A 12,475-nucleotide genomic window follows, 5' to 3' on the forward strand; every position below is an offset into this window, starting at 1 on the left:
AAAAAACTGACCGAATCGCTAATTTCGATTTATTCGATTTAGTTTATTTGATTGTTTGCGATTTATAATTTTTAATATTTTAGTGTTCGATTTTGGTGTTGCGGTTCCGAAAAACCGAGGTTTTGGGCTGCACATATGGGTTTGCTCATCTTTAGTCATGAGCCCACCTCCTCTTTAGCCCAATTTGCATTGCCCAATAAGTCCGGCAGAATTCAAAAATAGCCAGATTTATAAGTGGTTATTTAAAAATAGTCACAGTTTTAAAAGTAATCGAAATTTAGCCACTTTTTATGTAAAGATAAATCTGAACGCAAACACTGTTCAAAATCCGGAAAAATACTTCAGCATAATATACTGGAGTTCCAACATAAGTATACTGGAACTCCAGCATATTATAATGGAGTTCCAACATAAGTATACTGGAACTCCAGCATATTATAATGGAGTTCCAGCATAAATATACTGGAACTCCCGCATAATATACTGAAGTTCCAGTATAAATACCAGTCCAGTATAATATGCTGGAAGTTCATACAGAGATGCTCCATTCTCCAGTATATTATGTTGAAACTTTCCGCGTGTTGGAGTTCTAGCATAATATGCTGAAAGTTCATATACAGGTGAACCGATCCCCAGTATATTATGCTGGGTCGGTCCCTGTTACAACAAAATAGTAGCTATTTTTCAGTGATTTGTAAACGCTGACTATTTTTGAATGACCTGTCCGGAAACTGGTTAGCCCATGCTATTTTTACAATAAGTCAATACCCATCCACAAATCTAAAGCCCAAAATGGCAGAAACCATAATCCATCTCCATATAAGATTTACAATTAGGGTTCAGGTTCCATTAGTTCCATTCCTCATTTCCTCTTTAGTTCGATTTTACTGCTGTTACACAATTTCTCTTACTTTTAGTTGATGGTGCAGCAGGTGCATAATGTGATGCACTTCTGTTACTTTTGGAAATTCTATATTTTATAGATAATTGAATTAGTACTGTGCTCTTGGATAGAAAAAGCATAACTATTGCAATTCTTCTTTTTTCTTTGGCGGGAGAAAGCAGAATTATTGTGCCATATTCTTTCTTTGTTTAGTACATCCGATTTCTTCAAGCGAATATGATCAGAGGCGGATTTAGGATTTGAAAGTGGCGGGTGTCATAATTTCCCTTAATGTATACCTTGTAATGACTAATAAGGAATTTATTAGGAATCGTTTATTCGATTTTTTTGAGTTTATTCGGGTCAACCTAATAGGTATTTTTTATTTATAAATATAAAAATTACATCTCGGATATAAAAAAACAAACGTAATTAGCATCTTAAATAAGGAATCACACCTTTATTATAACAACACAAGTAAAATTAATATTTTTACTAGGAAGTTACATTTTTTCTATATATTAAAAATAAATTTACACAAGTAAGATAACATCTTCAATAAGAGAATTACATCAATCGAAATAAAAAAAATTCAAAAAAATATCTTCAATAGATAAATTATATCCCATAAATATAAAATTAAATCAATATCATAAATCTCATATTTTTAAGCAATGCTTACGACATTTGCATCATAATTTAACCGTAAGGAGATTTAAATTATATTTTATAATCATAGAATAACACAAATTCTTATGATACAATAAAAAAGATGAAAAAAATTTGATCTCAATCCAAAATTCCCATTAAGATTTAAGTTTTTCGGATTTGAAAGAAGAAAACTCATAAATTTATAAGAGAAATGCTTATTTTCTATAATTTCAAAGTTTTGGAATCTCTTTTTTGAGTGTTCTTGCTAGAGACCACATATAAAATAATAGAATATGAAAAAGAAAAACATAAAAAATAATAAAACGATAAATACAAAATTGGGGGGTGGGGGATAACCGAAAAGGAAAATCACAAGGATAAAAAGAAATAAAAAGCACAAAGAAAAGGGAAAGTCGGACAAGGTTCATAAATTCCAACTTGAATTTTACACGCGAGAAAAGCTTTCAAAAAGATCTATCAACCATGACACCTCTGTCTAGTTTACGAATGCGGGTGGTAGGATCAGATATTTAACCTAATTTAAGAAAATTTTAATATAAGCACATAAAAAATTTATCATCGTAACGGGTATCATGCCATCCCTTTCTAAAGCGGTGGATCCGCCACTGAATTTATATGATTCAAAAACCAAAGTGTGAAGGCAAATGAACCAAGTTATTTAGTAGTTCTAACGTGTATGCCGCTATTATTTTACTTGAACATTACAAGTTAATACCCATATGGAAGGTTTCTTTCATAGCGTCAATTTTGAAATTCAAACGATTGCCTGACAGCAACTACGAAATGAGCAGTTTCGCATCGGACACAAAACCGACCGAACAAAATCGAAAACTAACCGAATCGAAGTTTCAAATACTGAACCAACCGAATTTATATTGGTTCGGTTATCGGTACACCAAATCGATAACCGAAAGCCGAACACACCGAATCGAACTTCTTGCAAACCGCACCGCACCGGCCGATACCTACCTCTAGCGATCGAGTCAGATATGGGAAGCTGAAAACGGGTAATTGCAAAACAAATAAAATAACCAACCCGACCCATATTTAATACGGATAAAAAACGATATAACCGGCGGATAATATAGATATTTATATTATTCATGGTTTCTTGAATATGATCATTTTTAAGAGAATTCATAGTCTCCCAAAATTGAGGAACATCCATATTTGAATATTTGAAAATGTAAAAGTTAAACTCATTGATTATTCATTTTTTTAGTGGATATTATTAATCTTATCCATATTGGATCCATTTTTGAAACAATTTATTATCCAACCCACTTTTTAGTGAATAATATAGGTGGATAATTATTGTCATTATTCATTTTTCCGCCACTATATCAAAGGATGACAATGCAACAGTACGGAAGAAAGGAAAGAACTACGAAAAACTCTTACTAAAACACAAGGCGAAGAGGAAGATATATAGAAATTCATACACCTTAGTTAATTAACCTCCTTAACTTCATGGTTGGTTGGAAGAAGAATATCATTGACCACCTTCTCAATGTTCACATAAGATGAACCTGAATGTTTTGTAGCAGCAATTTCAGCCAATTTCTTCCATTCCATCGCCTTTTCCTTAAGTTTTTTGCCTTTGTCACCAACCATCAATTCCCTCACAAGGCTTTCGACTTCATCCCTCTTCACATTATTATCAATCTCCATTCCAACGTCCCATTTAGTGACAGAAAACCAACAATTTGTCTGTTGTTCAGCGAAAAATGGCCAGCATATCATGGGCACCCCACTGCTTATACTTTGGAGGGTAGAATTCCATCCACCATGAGTCAAGAATCCTCCGATTGCTGAATGGCTAAGTACTTCTTCTTGTGGGCACCAACTTGCAAGCATTCCTCTGTTCTTCGTTTCTTCCACGAATTCGGGTGGAAGAATTGCTGTATCACCTGCAACAATATCAGGTCTTATGATCCATAAAAAAATTTGTTGGCTGTTTGCAAGTCCCCAAGCAAATTCAATAAGTTGATTAGGAGTCATAACAGTAATGCTTCCAAAGTTGACATAGACAACAGAGTTTGGTTCTTTGGTATCAAGCCATTGTATGCACTCTGGTTCCTCTTTCCAAAGACTAGATCCGAGGCCTTTCAATTTCTCATCATCAACGTGTTTCACTAGCAAATGCAAAGGTCCTATAGAGTAGACTGGAGGAAGAAGATTTCGGAGCGATTCAAGAACTTCAGCCTCTAGTGTCTCAAACGTGTTGAGGATAATTGCAGAAGCCTTTCTTGCTCTCTCTGTTTCTTGGAACACAAATTTGATCATGAATTCATCTGGATTTGTAGTTCTCAAGAAACTTGGAAGATCCCTTAAACGTACATCTTTCATAGCCGGTATCCAATCTAAAGTTGTCTAGGTACCCATTTTTCAAGTCACTCGCATCTACAATTTCCCCAAATGAGAATAGGTTAATCAAATAAATCACATGTAAATATAAAATGGGAATGATGAGCTCAATACATCAAGAATACAAATAAAGCCTTAAAGCAGGATCTAGAGTCACAAGGTTCATAATGAGTGTAATCTTAGGATATGTATACATGTAAAATTCTTTTTCTTTTGTTGTGTGTACACGCAGTTCAAGCAAAACGGAACAGGTCCAGTTGAACAGATTGAACTACTCTAGTCCGGAAAGAAGTGTATTTGTACCTTTAAGGGGAGCATATCCTTTTTCAAAAACCTTGTAGTAATGCAAGTAACCTAAGAAACCACAAGCACTAATTGTCCAGAGCTGAACATTAGGGACACCCAATTCTTGTGCAGCTAGGGATGGCAATTGGGGCAGGGCAGGGTGGGGCAGGACAACCTTTGACCCACTAAGATTTTGACCTGCCCTGCCCTGCCCCGTTTAGCCTTGTTCCAAAATTTTGCCCTGCCCTGCCCTATTAAGCCCTGCCCCGTTCTGCCCCGTTTAGATTCATTTTCATTTTTTTTTCATTTTCCAGTAAATACTTTGTCTTACCCGTATATTTATATAAATACCATATTTTACATCAACTATGCCAAAGAAAAACAAAGAACATCATCTTTGTTTTAAACCATCATCTTCGAAGAGTAACGTGCTATTTGGTTTTTAACCATCATCTTCGACAATTAACTATGAGAAGATACATAATTTTTAACATGTATTGAAATATTGCAATTACATTTCAATATTTGTTGCAATTATATTTGTTTCAATATTTCAATATTTCAATTATATTGCAATTATATTTGTTTCTTAATTGTCAATATTTGTCTTTATAAATATTGACAATTAAGAAGGGACTTCGGCATTCTTTTTAAAATTTTATCACGAATTATAAATTGCGAACAATTAAAGTTGGCATTAGTAAATGTCACGGTTGAAAATCATACAACACATGACTTCTCTCACTCTCAAGATAACGCATAGTATGTATACTTTGGATTGTCTATTTCTTTAATTGTAGCTTTCATGTTACATTCATTAATACGTATAAAATTCTACCATCCTTTAAAGGTATTATTCCAAATTTGTGTCTGTGACATCCTCTAGCTACTTCAATATCAATTTATGAAAAAGAAGACATGAACAATAAAGTAAGCAAGGGGTTGACCTACAACCCGCCCCGCCCCGCCCCATTTACATATTTCCCTGCCCTGCCCCGTTTACTGTTTGCCCTGCCCCGCTCCGCCCCGCGCTGCCCTGCCCCAATTGCCATCCCTATGTGCAACAGCTAGGGTGAAGCCCATGCAACCATCAGAAACGATGCAGGAGGCGGGTGACACGTTGGATGTGTTAGTATCATTTAGCTTGGCAAGAAGATCGGTAAAGGGACCTAAGCAAGTAGTGTTTGTAGATTCACACAAATAAGGTATGTCTTGCGTCGCATCGGAATTACATGGTGGAAGTACATAGGAATGGTCTCAAAACGGAAAGAAGATATGTCCTTGAGGGAATCAGGGCCATGAGACTTAAGGAGACGTCTATGGTTAAAATCAGTATTGACAAAAGTGATGTGAAAGCCTTTGTGATGAAGGATTTTGGCTAGCTTTAACATGGGGTTGATATGGCCTTGTGCAGGATATGGTACGCAAACTGCATGTGGCTTTTTTAATTCAGCAATGATGAAATTAGGGGTGACAAATGGGCGAGTTGGGCTGAATTTGTGCGGGTCAAGACGGGTTAGGTCAATAAATGGGTCATTGCCCAACCCAGTCCAAAGTGTACTTGAGCTAAGATGGGTTGGGTCAAAATGGACTAAACAATGGGTCATAACCCAGCCCGCCCAACTTGACCTATGTTTTAGAATCATGCTCATCTTGCATAAAAAAGCCTTTTACCTTAAAATGTGTAAGTCGAAAAATTTTTGGGGGAGGGGAGGGGGAGGGGGTGGGTGGGTTATGCAGAAAAACGAAAAAAAACAGAAAATAGAAAATAAAAAATTAAAAAAAATGTAATTTTTTTTTGAAATACAAAAAAAAGTTTTGTGAGGGGAGAGGGGGTTTTGCGCTGGGGAGTGGTGGTGCAGAAAAAAAAAAGAAAATTGAAAATATAAAAAAAAAGTAAAATTATTTTTTGAGGGGGGTGGGGGTTGGTGGTGCAGAAAAAAAAAACAGAAAACTAAAAATACAAAAAAAAAAGTAAAAAATTTCTTTTTGAGAGGAGGGGGATTTTGCGGGAGGGGGGACAGGTGGGTAGATGGTGCAGAAAAACAAAAGAACATAAAATTAAAAATACAAAAAACAAAGTAAAATTGGGGCAACTAAATAAATTTCTATATTAATTGGGTTGAGATACCTTTTATTTTGCGTGAGTTTCATGGGTTGCATTTGGGCTGCTTAATGGGTCAGAATGAACTATAAAATATAATGGGATAATTTGGGCTCAGCCCAAATTGACCCATGAACTAAAATGTTTGTAACCCAACCTATTAATCTCTGGATAAATTGGGCAGGTTAGATGAGGTTGAGCTCAGATTACCACCCCTAGATGGAACCCATTCTTTCTCTAGATCTCTCGAGCGGAAATGAAAGATTTGTACTATAATTTTGGCAAGAATTATTGAAGAAAATACAGATATATATACATATATATATATATATATATATATATATATATATATATATATATATATATAGACGGAAAAAGGAAGTCAAAAAAGTCAAGAAAGTTACAAAAAGAATCAAGTCTGGTAATTAAGGTTAATATGGGTGGTCAAGAAATTGACAAAAAGGTTCAAGTCTGTGTATATAAGATATAATAAGCTCATAAATCGTGTGTATCTCGATCAAGGAAATATGGTCGTTTTACAGTGTCAACGAGTAATTTGTTATTGCATGAATAATGAATACCACTAATATATTGATGACCGCTAAATCTATTAGTACTTTAAAAAAAAGGAATTTTTACGCAAATATAGCCGGCGATATTTGTTATTTTCTTTTAGCCATATATATAAATTATATATTAATTATATATATAATATATAAATTATGTATACATTATATGTTAACCGACTATTTTTTATTTAAGTGATTGGATGAACGATTATTTGAATTAACTCTTCTAAAAAAATTTAAAGTTCCAGCAGCTGGATGGTGATGTGCGCAGATTATAGCGAACTCTAACCACGTGATCGTATGAGCTGTTATGTTTTGATTGTGTGTGTGAAATAACATTACTTCCCCATGTGAATTGTCAGACAAAATGGTGGGCCTTGAATATATAGGCAGCGAATCCAGTGGCCATATTATTAATGAAGATAACTACTCCCTCTTTTTTAATTTAGGTAAATTTTTTTTTTGTCCGTTTTAAAAAAATAATTTATTTTTAAATTTGGAAACAATTTAACTTAAATTTTTAATTTTATCCTTAATAAAATATATTTATAACCACACAAATACTCTGTGACCCTTTCTTATTTGTTTAGGACCATAAATTCTAAATTCTTTTTATTTTTTTTAAACTTCGTAACCAATCAAACATGTTCATATAAATTGAAACAAAGGGAGTAGTACTTAGAATCGTTAGGCACCGCACAAGTCGCTGATAGTCATGTAGTTGAGAAGAAAATACAGGGGATAAAAGTCGCTCATAATCCATATCTGCTTACCAGGGGTGTCGACGGATATCTAAATTTCGACTAAACTGATCGAACTGTATCGCGCCGAATCAATTTTTAGGTTTTTTTTTAATAAAATTGTATGTTCTTTTATATAAATTTATATTCGTATCGATAATTAGAGTAGATTTTTTTATTTTATTAAAATAAACAAAAGAATATCGAATCGTACCGTGTGTATTTACATATAAAAAATATATTTATATATTAAAGATTAAAAATAATAAAGCATTAAAATTTTCTTTGGGCCTTGGAATTATGAAAATGGTTACAAGACAACAAGTAATTAAACTCAAAATCCTAATTCCCAAACCTATTATACTACTTTTATTGAAACCAAATTATTTCTAGCATATTCAGTAGCAAGACACAACATATTCTAGCGATTATGAGTGACAAACTACAACGTATTGAATATGTTTCCTTTCGTATGATTTACATTTATATTTTCAAATATTTAATCTTCTATAGACTTTATTCATGAGTCCCAACCTACTTAATATCTTTTCACTCGTGTGATTTATATTTCATTTATCTTTGCTTAGTTTCTTTTGCGTTGCTGTAGAATAGCTGATGGATCTATACTCTAGCCATTTGTCATGCTTTTTTAATTCATCACCTTTTAAATAGTAAAAATATCTTGAGAGTTTTGCTAAGTCTTACAAAAATACGTATGTTATTGCATTCTACTTCTACTAGTGACTTTTAAATGACATTTAAAAAAATACCGAAAATTAACCGAACTGTATCGTTACCGAAGAGAAACCGACATAATTGGTACGGTTCTAAAAGTATAATTTTGGTTATATATATATATATATATATATATATATATATATATATATATATATATACTAGAAAGCCGAAAAATTAGTATGGTAATTTTTTTTATAAAATAATCGGCTGATCCGAACTGTTGACACCCCTACTGCTTACTATTATTATTGTAGACAACGCGACAGTTGAGTGAGTATTTAGGTTAATTCTTGTTATTTTATTTTTGCATAAATATGGAATTAAGTTACATACATTTATAGTGTCAAAATATTTTACAATACAATTAGTATAGTTTAACTTGTAACAGTAATGTCATTACCGGACTATTGACACCCCTACTGCTTACTATTAGTATTGTAGACAGCGCGACAGTTGGCTGAGTATTTAGGTTAATTCTTATTACTTTATTTTTGCATAAATATGGAATTAAGTTACATATATTTATAGTGTCAAAATATTTTTCAATATAATTAGTATAGTTTAACTTGTAATGGCAATGTCATTGACAAATTTTACCGAGTTATCTATTAATATTTATCGTAAAAATTATCTTATAAATGACATAGTTGTGTAAATAATTTTTTTGCATCATTAGTTCACATAACTTTCACGATCCAAACCGATGGGCCGCGACGGGCACCCGGTACCTTACTCAACCTAGTACCAACATAACATATCTTTTCATGTCATATTATCATAAATAACTGAGCCGGAGAGGCTGCCGTGAAATAGGTAGAATACAACAGGTACTGCCAACTTATACATAAGATATATGAGCCTCTAAGACCAAAATAACCATTTGAACACTGAACATAGGCCGACAAGGCCATACAATCTTTTACATACATGACATATGTCTACAAGCCTCTAAGAATACATAATTTTCATAAAGGTCGGGACAGAGTCCCGCCATACCAAATAATACACATCTAACTCATACTAACCAGTGAAGCAACTCTGAAGCAAATGGAGTGCACCAATATCTTCCACTGAGCTGATAGCCTACTTGGAGGGCTCTCGACCTGTCTATCGGGACATGCGGGCATGAAACGCAACGTCCCCAGGCAAAAGGGACGTCAGTACGAATAATGTACTGAGTATGTAAGGCACATAAATAAGTGCATAATAGACATGGAGAAAATATGTAGTAAATGACTCCATCTGTAAGTCTGAATAATTTTGTAAATCATGAAGTAATTATAGTATCAGGCATATGCGTATGAATGTCATGTCGTGCATAGGTACATGTTTCATAACATCATCAGCCTATGAAGGGATCCCATCATATCATATCGGCCACTGTGAGCAAAATCATCAATGTATACCAGCTGATCAGGTGGTGGTGCGTATATAATGCCATAACCTTTCCCATATCCCATATACATATATATACATAAATATATACGCGTATATAGCGCTATCTGGTCACGGGTCAATGTACATGAATGCAATGCATGAAAAGTACGTTAATAAATCTTTCGAAATGTCATAAGACCATTTTACCTTTGAGTTATATCATAAAGTAAACTCTTTTCAACTTTTGTATTTTTCTGAGACCCATGAACAGATGATAAAATATTATGACACATGGAAATTCAAGAACATAGATATCTCTAATACTTCTATGAATATAGTCATTTATGGAATTCTTGCATTTTCACGTTTCGTTCGTATTGTATGGATCATGCCAAAAGAAAGAAGGGATAGCCTTAACATACTTGGAGTAGGAATACTTCGTATAATATTCTTGGCGAAGATTGCACCGTACTCTTCTAGAACCGCAAAATTCCACGTTGCTACTTTGATACCCAATTTTTCTCTATATATTTTTAATATGCATAAATACTTGCAAAATTGCATATATATGTATATATAAGCATGCACAAGATTTTTATAATTTTTCTATAATTTTAAAAATTTTAAATTGATCTATTTCCTTCACTTTTTACTCATAAAATCCCCGATAATCACCCCTCAAATTATTATTGTGGTAATTTAGTCATATAAATTTTATATTTATGCCAAAATATTATTAAAATATTTTTAATGCATTTTTACAATTGCATTTTGTATTTTTAAAGCTAATTTGCATATAATGCAATATTAGCCTTATTAATGTACAATTACGTTTTATATGCACAAAATTGATCTTCTATATTTTTTAAAATGTTAAATATATATTTTAAATCATTTTAGTACACAAATTAATTTTTAGAAATTATTTATTATTTATTATAAATTATATGGGATTAAATTGGCTATTTAAAATATAGCCAGATTGCATTTCAATTTTAGCCTTAATTATACCCAACACCCCAGCCCAATTTCGGATTAAATAACCCGACCCAGGCTCTAATTACCCCTACCCGACCCAAAACCTATCAAATCCTGGCCGTTGATCTAAAAGATCAACGGCCCTCGTTCGTTCTTGCCTTTTTTATTCCGAACGACTCCCAACCCTAACCATTTTTCCAAATCCGCCTCCCTAAGATCCTCTCTTCTCTTAGTAACTCTAAACCAAGCCCTAGCCCTTCAACCGCCGACCTCTCTTCTCTAGTCATCTCCCGTGACCTCTCATCGTCTCCTAAGCCTCCAATGGCTTCTCTCATGCCATGCCTGTCTTCTCTAAGGTTTTCAAGGGCTCAGGGCCATGCCGACTTGCATCTAAGGTTCGTCAGGTGTCTGTTCTTGGCTACTCAAGTGTGATTTCAAGAAAAATCATGTTGTATCTGTTACGATCCTTAGGATTCTATACAGGTTCTTTCATCTCTCTATAGGTTTCTTCTTAAACCCTAATTTCTTCCTATATCTCTTAGATCTGTACAGATCTAAGACGATTTGAGTTTGTTTCTTTAATGTTTTACACTGTCCTTGGAAGTCTTTTGCAAGAATCGTTGATTTCAAGTGTTTTTCACCTTCTTCTAAAAATTAAGGTTTCGAAACTTCTTTTAAAATTTTGTGTAACTGATTCTTTGTGTTTAAACTTCTATTTCTTGCATATTTTTGACTGATTCTATGATTTTACTACCTCTTCAACTCGTCTATGTTGAAAGCCCTAATTTTCTAGGTTTCTTCGTTTGGTTCTATGTATTAGCATGACTAATTGTTTCTTGTTTGAGTTTCTGTGACTATCTTTCCTCGAATATGTTCCTAGTGAGTTTTTAGCCTAACTTATATCACTTATATGTGCTTGTGTCCATCTTGACTGTTCAAGACTTGCTCCTATCTATTAGTGATGTTTAACCTTTGTGTTTGCTATGTCTGATTGTTCTTTATCTTACTCTATTTATATGCTAAACATTGAATCATGACTTTCTCTTTGATTGATTCTGGATTCCCTATTTCATGGTTTGATTGGAAGACCTTCCTTTAAACCTTCGATTCCTACTCTTTCTATTCAAATTGATTGATTTGCTTACCTTGTCTGCATTAGTATTTTATTCATACTGATTATCTCCTAAATTAGAGTTTTCTGAACTTAGCCCTAATTGTTTACCATATACTTACTGAATTTGAAATCTTTCCTTATTGGTCATACATTGATTTCTTTCCTTATTTGTTACTTATTCTTACCGTTTGAACTGATTCCCTTAACTTATGGGAATACTTGTACTGATTTTGCTCTAATTGGTTTTGAGTTCCATAATTACTATACTATTGTGATTCTTGCCTTATTTTACCTAGTTTCGAACTACTATATATGCATACTTTCTCATTGACACAAAGACGAACACATTGGTTCAAAATCTCTCTCTTTCACATTAAAAACTTTCTGCTATCTTTTGTGTTACTTACTACTGTCTAAAGTCAGCCGGCTGCAAGCCAAGGCTAACTACTGGCTTCTCTTTCACTTTGTGCTTACTATCCCCTTACTAGTACGTTCCAATTTAAATTTAAGTCCCAAAACAATATGCTTCTCCTATTACTTCAATTTGTCATGTTTCTAATATGCTTCTATATATGGTTTTGTTGTTCAACCTGCAATTAACATGTATACTTCACTTTCTTCTTTGTTGCATGCTACATACCCCTTAGG

At 33.5% G+C, this 12,475-nt stretch overlaps 1 pseudogene; it reads right to left on the reverse strand.

The window, feature by feature from the left end:
- Positions 1-2,859: 2,859 nt before the first annotated feature.
- On the reverse strand, positions 2,860-5,814 carry LOC104225322 (7-deoxyloganetin glucosyltransferase-like; annotated as a pseudogene).
- Positions 5,815-12,475: the final 6,661 nt, after the last annotated feature.

Source organism: Nicotiana sylvestris, chromosome 10 (genome assembly GCF_000393655.2).
Source record: "Nicotiana sylvestris chromosome 10, ASM39365v2, whole genome shotgun sequence".
Classification (NCBI taxonomy): domain Eukaryota; kingdom Viridiplantae; phylum Streptophyta; class Magnoliopsida; order Solanales; family Solanaceae; genus Nicotiana; species Nicotiana sylvestris.